Raw genomic sequence first — 10,765 nt, 5'->3', positions numbered from 1 at the left:
TTTGTATGTTAAACAACCCAATTTTTCATCTTTCCAGGGTTGTAGGCACATTAACAAGGTGGGGAAAACACGAACATAACTTAAAGTTAAACAATAACGCCATTCACCTCGTCGAAATGGTAATGTTATCATTCAAAGCTTAACAATGTGTTATCTATTAGTCAATAAATGCACACAGTGCAAGGTCATGTTTCATTCAAACTTGAGATTTTTAGAGTACGTCTTTGATTGACCGCTAGGGGGCGGAAAAGGTCCATAATTGGCGACCACGGCGCTCAGTTTGAGAACTGCTTTTCTGCACCAGTCCTGACGTGGCTTATTTTCAAAAGTATTAGTCCAGACTGTTTCCATGTACTGCCCTGCTGTTTGTGCTTTGGGAGTCTATTTAAATTATTTAAAATATCCGAATGATATGCGCGTGCATATGTAGGCATGTTATTTGTTAGAATAATACATTTTCAACAGAAACACAAGTCAGTCTAACACGCTTAAATGAAATATTACAAACCTGTATGTTCATTGCTGAGCATTTCGGTGTTATTTTGATCAATGGGGGTTTTGCATTATGTTTGCTTATGTTAGTAGTTGTCTGGGACACATCTTAAATATAGGTGCATCTTCTCATGAAGATATGGCGTGAGGCGGAGAAGCCAAAGTGCGACCTCCTTGGAGATTGAGCAGGAAGGGAACTTTGCGGGGGTTTCTGGCTAAATGTCTCTCCATCTGCTCAGCCATCTGAAGAAAATCTTAGAACATGTTACAATGCATTTCGTGCTGGGGGCAGGGGGGCACTTGTTTCTCATAGCTTGACACCATAGTTTTAATGCATAGTGTGACAACAACAATGGAGTTGTTCTTTGGCTCACATCAGCACAAAAACTGAATTGTTTAATTGTCTAGTCCTCCTGTCCCGGCTTATCGAAGACGTGGTTATCACCGAAACAGCAAGAAGTTTACTTAATTTGTATAATTTCTAAATTGTGCTGCCTAGTTATATAATATCATTACTACGCATTAAATTATTGAGCAAAAAATGAAAAATATGAATTTACAACTTTTCTCCCAGCACTCATAATGGGCTGATGCTGTATTTATTGGTGTTTCGTATGGATGAATGCGCAGGAGTCACACTAATGTGGGGTGACCGAGGGGGGCCCTTCCATGCGACAACCCCCCCAACAGCTGTCCTCAAATCAATACACGTCAAGGAAATATAAAAACAAACATATATACACTGCATATGGATCCACCCCCTTACACTTGGGCAGCAAGTGACGTGAAATTGTAAGTGTGGAGTCATTGGTATTGAACTTGAACTCATGACAGCGCCACCAAGGAGTTTTAGGGCCAAACTGAAAAGTAAAAGTTAGTATAAAACTACCGAAACACACTTGTACCGTTATGAGACTAAAGTCAAAATATGAAATAAACATCTTAATTTCACGAGAAAAGTGGTAAATTTATTAGATTTAAGACATTTGAGACGTTTTAAGACATTTATATTACAAGTACGAATTCGTTATTTGAGAAGAGCGTCTTAGTTTACAAAAATCGCGAATTATAATTCATTGAGAAAATTGTCGCAATGTTACAAGACTAAAATCGGAATTTCATGAGATAAACTCGTAAAAATTCTGAGAATTTATTTGTAATACAAGTAAGTTGTAGTGTCGAGAAAGACAAAACATTACAAGTCATAATTCAACGAGAAATAGTCGGGAAGTTAAGAGAATAGTTTTACGGGTGGAATCTCAGTTTTGTATGAATAATGTTGTATCGCTGCAAGGATAATGTCATAATATTATGAACAAAATCTTTATGAGCAAAGGCATAATTTTACAAGGGTAGCTAAGGGGACAGAAAGTCGGGGAAAAAAGTCGTAATGTTGCGAAAACAAGTACGGAACATGTCCTAAATGTAGAAGGAAAAGGTCGTAATTGTACAAGGTGGAAGTTGTCATTTTAGGAGAGAAAAGTTGTCATTTCGCAAGCATAAACTTTGATTTTGTAATATTACAACTTTTTGAGGGAGTGGGGGAAAGAATCACTTTTTTTTTTTTTACTGTACGGTTTTATTATTGTAACTTTAAAGTCTACTTGTTTCTAAAAATTCTACTTTTCCCTTCCATGGTTTCCACTTGAAACCGTGATGAGGTTGCTATTAAGATGCACGTTGAGACGCGTTTGCATCCGTGTGTATATAATAACAACGTGCATCCTTATTGGATATTTACATATGCACTAACGCTTGGTTTTTGCATGGGGGGGGGGGGGGGGGGGGGTCCTCTTTCTGCATCAGCACATGCAGGAGAGAAACACTGCATCTGTTGGCTCCATGCAATGTTAGTCTTAATTACTGGCCTTCATGTTCTCCGTGGCCCTCAACCGTCTTTAATTAAAACCTTGATTAGGGGGGAGGAGGTCCCGGGCAAGACTATTACCAGATGGGTTTCCAGCAATCATAATAAAGACTTTATCGCTGATGCTGACTGCCTGTGTGCGCCATATCAAAGCACAGTGTTAAAAAAGAGGCTGTTAATTATCACAGTAATTACTTGTCTAATTAAGGTTCGTTTGTGATTAGATTTAGAAGTATATACAGTCGGTTTCTATAGGCTTAACACTGTATAGACGGAGTGTGCGCAGCAGGGCGCAGATCAATAGTGATGCAATGACCCAGAAATGTCTCTTCTCAAGAGAAGTCCTCATAATATAAGCTCAAGGTGGACGTTGCGGTGCTACACCATGTTGCCGAACATACATTTCCATTCTCGCCTTTTTTTGTGTCTGCGGGATTTGATGTTTTCCTCAACGACGCATTCCCCCGGAGATCTTTTTTTCTTTTTAGAGAGGTCAAACTTATGTCACATTTTAATGACTACAGTGTCAGAGCTTCTGCAGCGCTTATTTGTTTAGACACACACAACAAGCCGTACTGCAAAGCAATAATGCATCCTGACGCATTCTGCAGAATTGCATATTAGCGATTTGGGATTGGCCACATAATGAATATTAATATGGCCAAATAAGACTGGGAGACACTCTCGGTGGACACTCGCTTTTATTATATTCAAGACATAGAAACTTGCAACCAACAATCAGTTCAATTATCCTCAAAATATTTACTTCACCATAGGCTTTGTCATCCAAAGAGAGGGAGAGAGGGAAAGAAGGGGGAGGGAGGGGAGGAAGAAGTGATTTCTTGCTGCACTACGTGCGTCCATTTTCCACACGGTTTGTCGTCGTTATTGCCTGATTTAGTGTGTGTTGCTTTTACGCATCCCAGTTTTTTCCTCTGCGTGTATAGCGGCGCTGCATCCATTTATACGTATCACACAGATGTGCGCTCACTGTCACAATCACTGTTTTTTGTGCTTAGAGCCATGTGCTCTTTTTAACACAGCCTGGATGTCATAATTCCCACATTTTTTTTGTCCTTTTACGCACGAAAGTGATATATCTGGTTGTACCGGTTTACCGTAACGTCACTTATCCTCCTCTTTTTTTTTTTGCACTAAAATGTATTGGTTGCGCCCTTCTTTTTTAGAGCCATGCCCGAAAATATGCCTCCTGGTTGAGTTTATCCCCTCCAGCAGCCTTTGTTTATTGCAGTTTTACTCACAAAAAAGGAATCTCCTGCCTAACATGATCTCATCTTTTTGTGCGCTTTTACGCATGAAAATTAGGTTGTATTCTTCTATCGCATCAGTTTTCGGGGTTTTTGCACATGGTCCTGACTCATTATATAAACGTTCATATATTCTTCTTTTTGTTGCGGTTGTGTATGCACAGAAATGTAATGGACTATTATATGAACACATATCAGCTCATTTTGCAGGTTTGCTCCCATTTCATGCTTTAAAATGTCCTTTCTGAGTTCATAACCACACGCATCATCTCTCTTTTTTGCAGTTTAACGCACAAAAATGACTGTTAGTATTCACCTATGTGCTTGCTGATAGCATAAGCATCTATTTCCGGGCCGATGGTATGATACAGCAGGTGTTCCAGACTCTCCGACCCTGCAGCACTGCAAAGTGCCCAAGACCAGGTGAGGCATGGCATTAGTGAAATGATGACTGTTTTTACGTGCATATCCCGCCGCCTCCAATCAGAAAGAGTGTCGAGTGAGAGCTTTACAAATGCCATCTGGTCACCTGTCACTCGCTGTGCCTGTTGAATCGTGTGGAAATGAACAACCATGCCTCTTATTTAATCATAATGTCCATCATAGTGTGCAATATCTATTAGTGCATAGGGAACGGCGCCACGTAGCTCATAGGGTTCACAATACAGAAATTAGCCATAATGGACTATCAAATTATATTTGCAAATTCTGATATTTCTATAGAGATACACACACACACACACACACAGCGCACATATAAAGTAAATTGTGTTTATGTGCAGACATAGATACATAGATAAATTAAAGTCTGTGTTGGTTGGAGACCATGAGCATCAAACCGTGCCTGGGGGATCCTGCATCAGGACCACAAGTACCATACCGTGTGTTGGCTATATCGCACACCATGAATTACACACAAGAATGCACAACCTCGGCTTTATTCACTAAAGTCATCCAGCTTCGAGTAATAGGGGAAGCCCTCTCCGCGCAGAGCCAACTTTCTATATCAAGCTTCTGACAGGTGACTTACACTTGGCAAAGGGGTCAAAACTTTAGGTACACCGGCATAATGAAATCCAATACATCCTGCGTTTGCTTTTTGACTGACACGCCATGGCAGTATTAATTTAACACGGTTTATAACTGTAGGTGTGGAACAGCACTGCACGACTGAGAGCTGTTTCGACGTTTCTTCATGCAGCTAAATGAGGCAACCAGAATATTAGATACCGCTCAGTGCAATGCAGTGGAGTTACTGTAAACTAATAACCGTTGTATATTAATGTCTTCTTGTGCAGATTATGAAAATGTACCGTTAACTCCCTCATAATTTAATTATTTAATAAGGAGCAAATGATATTTAACAAAAAAATAATTGCGCATTGGTAACAACTGTACTTTTTGGGGGTGGGAGATAAATCTACTTGAATTAGTTTATACAAAAAAGAAAATCTTAACAGTTTTCAATTTGTAGTACGTGTCAAAAGGTGCTTCTTTATATTAACCTTGTAGTTTTTCCCTACATGCAGTATATACAGTACATCTGGTCAACTCGCAGCAACTGAGTACATTGGATAGGCCATTTTTAGATATCATGCGCATAAAGTTGCTCTGTAAAGAAATTTGGATTTGTTTTTATTATTAGGCACCCAACATTAGGTCGAATATGTGCTTGGCTCCACATCCAAGGTGTTGTATAGATACACACTCAAGTGTGACGGTGCTGGGCACAGGCCAACGCCCTTTAGCTGACGCGTAATTTACCTCGCCGTGCGTAATTAAGCAGACCCTGTAACACTTTTATTTTGAAAGGCTCAATACGCTTCCATTAAACGTTATTAAAGCGCGGGGAGTGACGAGCTCTCATTTGTCTTGTCAGGACATCTGACAAGCTCGTTAGCTCCCATTTTCCCCTGTCAGCTCACGGCGCGACACGGACACTGACTTCAGCCACTCGTGGGGCCACCGAGAGTGACAAATGTAGCCCAAGAATGAAAAAAACACACATCACAATTACATGTAAGCATACATGGCAGGTGTCAATCATGTTTTTATTTATTTTTTTAACCCAGAACAGTCAGTTTTTAACGAATCTTATTTAAAGGGTCATGGAGTTGAGGCATAATGTCAACTTTGGTTGGACTGATCTTGGCCGAGAATTGGAATTGTTATGCGTATTTGTGCTTACATGGGAAATATATATTATTTGGTGAAAAATGAGGAGCTGGGGGTGTGACACTTAATGGCATGGCATCTTTCCGCTCGCTGCACTTTCAGATGCAATCGTAGATCGAAGTCAGCCTTGTCACGTTGAGCCAAAGTGAATTCCTAACATCCAGGACGTGGCTGTCTACTCCGGACAAATTGCATCCAATCACCCCGGGGGAATTCGGCTAATGTCTCCATCCCGGGCCGGGGGAGCATGGAGGGGAAAACAAATCAAACCACACTGCAGAGCGTGGAGGGGCTTATTAAAACATTTCACACACAGAGGGGAAAGATAGTGTGTGTGGAGGTATACTCTCTGGACACTGTCTTAAATTGAATATATCAGTTGTTTGAGTGTCAGGCAGCAGCAACATGCTTATCAAAAACTCAAAACCCTTACGGTCACAACACTCTTGGTTGTTATAATTCATGTTCAGTTATTGTATGTGTGTGTGTGTGTGGGGAGGGGGAGGTTTATTTAAGGAAACATCAGTTTCATATATTTTATTAACCTTTATTCAATCAGCAATAAAATTGATTTCAAATGTCTTTTGCAAAAGTGTCCTGGCCACGAGGCAGCAGCACAGCTGCTAAGCAGTTAAGTGACAGCAGTTCACACATTCTTTCCTCAAATAACATAGAAATAAGAATACTGCATAACAATAGCGGCAAAACATAAATGAAGAATAACATATTTTAGAAACTGCTGGTTTCAGTTCAATTTATTTTGGAGACCAATGCCACGCTTTGAAGAGTCCTGATGTGCAACACAACTTACATGCTGAATACCTGAATGAATCCATACCTGCTGGTTGCAGGGAACAATGAGATCCTGCATGGGACGTTAAACAGGAGTGCGTGTGAGGTCGATCATTACGTAACTTGTTGAAAAGTGGATGAGCCACGTCAGTCAAGAACCAGAGCGCGCCGCGGTCCAAAGTTCCTCCTCGTGCACGCGCATCTAAGTGGTCACCATGGAGACGGGATGTGCTGTTGTTGTAAAATACTAACCGTGAAGGCCCATTTCCCATAAAACAATCAGGGTAGTTTTAGGGAGGGGATGGTGCAGCTTGATGACGGCAGTGGACAGATTTGCGTTCACGCCTGATCAGCTCATGGAGAGCTGTGGTGGTGGGGGGGCAGCGTGTGCAGGGAAAGGCAGCACCTGGCCTCCACCGCTGCAGCCCGTCTTCTGTTTATTGACAGGCTGATAAGCAAAAGGGTGGGGGCTGCCCGTGCCGTTTCCAGCGCGGATGTCGAGCACCCTGCTGGGTTGCACGGTACCGCCGCCTCCTAATGCACGTTCCTGGTCCAGGCTGGGCGGTCGCATACGGCAAGACCAGACCTGACTGGCCGGTATTGCGTGTGCACCGCCCCCACCTCGGTGTCCCTCTCCTCTTCCTGGGAGACGGCCGGTCGTCGCGGTTGTCCATTTACACGCCGCCTTGTTCAAATTGACACAAAACATGTCAGCTTGTGAAAGAGCCTCACAAGGCTTTTAGCCCTCCTTGCTAAAAGCCAGAGCCCCATTATAGCACAGTTTATGGAGCTACTACACTAAAAGGGAAAAATACCTGACTCACCTTTAATTCTTGTTTTATGATTCTTCTTTTTTAAATATAGCTCTAACCCAGCACCTGTACTGTCCACACCTGTTGTACACTTAACATGTACATGATAGATTATAAACTATCTATCTAACTATGTATCTATCTAGCTATATATCTAGCTATATATCTAGCTATATATCTAGCTATATATCTAGCTATATGTCTAGCTATCTAGCTAGCAGCTTTTTCAAATGCATGTAAACACTTTCATTAGATCATGTTAGACATTTTAAGGGTTGTATTAAACCTGCAGGAAGTTGGCTCTTCACCCCACGCAAAAGAATAGTCGCAAAGGTTTGTGCTGTGTTTGTGTTGGTTGGTTTTTACAGATTATTTTATAGGTCGATCAAAGTGCACCCAACCCCCCATTTTCTCCAAAGTAAACAAAAATAGGGGCACTCGTTTGTGCTGTTTTGTACCGTTAAAATGATCGATTGTGCTGTCATACTTTTTGACTGATTAAAGATTTTACGTGTTCATGACGCAAAAACACGTCTTAATTTTCCTATTTTTGCCATGCAATGTAGCATTGAAAGGCATAGTTCCTATGTTAGAGGTGTGCTGGAATTATGACATTTTACCCATATTTCCCATACAGTATATTACCCATATTTCCTCCTCCTTCTGCAGTTGGAGACTGGAGAAAAAGTAGGAAATGACGTCACTTTGTGAACATGCCCTCTCGAAACTACGCATGCAATACAGTGTTTTCATATTGTTGTGGTGCATTTTTTTTGTTTTCTCTTGATACTGTATTTTTTTTAATATTCAGCCATTGCCAGTTGACATTTCCAAGATTCACCGCGTCAGATTCTTCAGTATAATGTTCTGCACGTTTTGAGGACAGTTGTTTTGATAATGTGCCTCAGATAAAGGAAACGTTGGGGCTGAATGTGTATTACCGGAGGGTGTGTCTACCATCAGCTGTCCCGACTATCTTTCCTCGACCCAGACAGGGATCTGCGAGTGAAAACACAAACAAGTCAAAAACCCAGAAGACGTTTGAACGTGGAAAAGCGTGCTAGAATTATTAAATTAGATCCATCTCTCTTCATATGCCATTGTTCGCTCGCGATGAACGAAGCCAACAAGCTAAATGCACTCACACACATATTAAACACATTTTAAAGTATATAACGTATAGGTACTTGCCACTAATGAATGATATTGAAAGATGATCGAACAGATGGTATCGCAGTCGTGGTCAAGCCTTTAGCCTGGTTGTCAGGCTAGTGCTACAACCGCGCTTTCGTCTGTTGCGGGGGCCTCCTCCATCTCCTTCTAAAGCGGCTAACGATTATTCCCTGCTCCGCAGGCTGCTGGGTAATCCTGATAGCTGAGCTGTCCGAGAAGGTGTTCCGACATAATCCACACTTCTGTTGTAATTCCAGTAACGACTTTCGATCATATATTAACTTGTGTTCACCTCACTGCAAGTTTTGAGGCCAGATTGTAAGAAGTTGACTGTAGTTAGTTTAACTTTAAATTAATGTTTCAGTAAATTTTTTTTAGGGGTGCGGTAGCAGCATGTACTGTAGTTGTCACGAGCTTAGATCCCCCACTCCTTGGTTCATGTCAGTCAGTGTGAATTAATGTTGAAAAACATGTTAAATTATATATATTTGTTTATTAGTACGACAAAAGATTAATTAATTATGACTAGTAATGAATTGATCTAATTAATCTCTTTTTAGTCTCACCAATAAGGTTGTTGGGAAAAGCCCTCACTTTGAGGTATTTTCTGGTAAATTCATTACATTATTGTGGCAGATCAAAAGATGATATACAACAAAAAAGTGGCTTTATAAAGTAATTTATTGTTTTTAACAGACTTGAACAGATGCAGTCTAATCCATTCACATTCCGTTGCATTTGAGACTAGTCCTAAGTGCTGCCTGCAACCTGATGGTTTTGACCACAGGGGGGAATTTTGTTTTGTTCTTTTGTCATTCTCCAAATTATTTGAAAATAAAAATAAAACATCAGGTCCATGGAAAACGCTGAATTTAACACATAAAAAAAACAATAAGAAACACTTTCCTGAGCAATACAAGCATTGAACATTAAGCTTGTTGCTTTTCAGCTCCTTCACATGATATAAAATAAAGAAAAAACAGACCGATCAATCACAGTGCTGAAAGTTAGCACATCAAAAATAACATTGTGCATTACCATCAGTAAAGTTTCCAGTAGTGTCCCCAGTAGCTGTGGTTGCCAGCTGAGGTGCGATTAGATCAACACAGTTGGGCGAATCCTTCTCCAAAATCTTAAGTTTGTTTTTCTTTTCACCGACGTACATCTTGCTGACTTTGGTGGTCACTGTAGTCCTGCGTGGTGGCTTGAACAGCTCTTTTAACCCGCTCGTCTTCCACTATGTTTATTGGCCTGCAGTTCATTGCTATCCACTTGGCACGAACATTTGTCAGCCTGTCAGCCGCAGACTTGCTCATACGTGGGCTGTTCTCCTTGAGTTTTGTTTTTTCAAAGAGCTTTGCTATGGCTCACTAAATTGCTGCTATGTTAGCTGTGGCTGCACTCGCGACTGGGTTAAATTTGAGCTACTTCTGTGGTAAGCAAGCACCTTCTTACAAAGAAGGCAGATCACTCTACCTTTATCAATGTTGCCGTCGGGGCGTTTTGTAAATGCAAATTTCCCATTCATTGGACTGACAACTCTCACATGCTGCTTCATTTTCATGTCTCCTCCCTGCTATTCACCGCTCCTCACCTTGCCCTCCCAACTACAATATGAGCCTGTCATCTGATGCTAAACAAGCCCGAACAATCAATGTCCACTTCAGGGTGTGACTGATCATTGTTTTCCACCTCCGACAAATCAATCACAGAAAGCCCAACGCATAAAAACAAAGATTTATAAAAAGGCATGCAGAAACTGTAAATTAGATTAGCACCATTAAAAAAAAAATATATTAAATATGACCATAATTAATTCATTGCAATTAATGCACTAATTTGACACCGCTCATTTTGATATACAAGTTGCACCTGACTATAAGTTGGCAGGACCACCCAAACTATGAATTCTTGTATTCTTGTATTCTATTTTGAATTGACTGAAAATAATACTTCTGTATTTTGTCAGGTCGATGATAGACAACAACAATAATAGCGGAAGATAATATAGTAAGTATTTCAATGCTTCTCATTGCCTCTCAATGAATATTAAAAACATCCATATCCAAGAGATACAATTGTCTGCTTAGTCACACTTTATTTAGTAAAGTAAGAACGGAATGCCCATTTACGACAATTTAGACAATGTCATTAACATTTAATCCATTCATTCAAAAAGTTTGTTT

This window comes from Dunckerocampus dactyliophorus, chromosome 3 (assembly GCF_027744805.1).
Source record: "Dunckerocampus dactyliophorus isolate RoL2022-P2 chromosome 3, RoL_Ddac_1.1, whole genome shotgun sequence".
In the NCBI taxonomy this organism is placed as follows: Eukaryota; Metazoa; Chordata; class Actinopteri; order Syngnathiformes; family Syngnathidae; genus Dunckerocampus; species Dunckerocampus dactyliophorus.
This window is presented reverse-complemented; position numbering follows the sequence as displayed.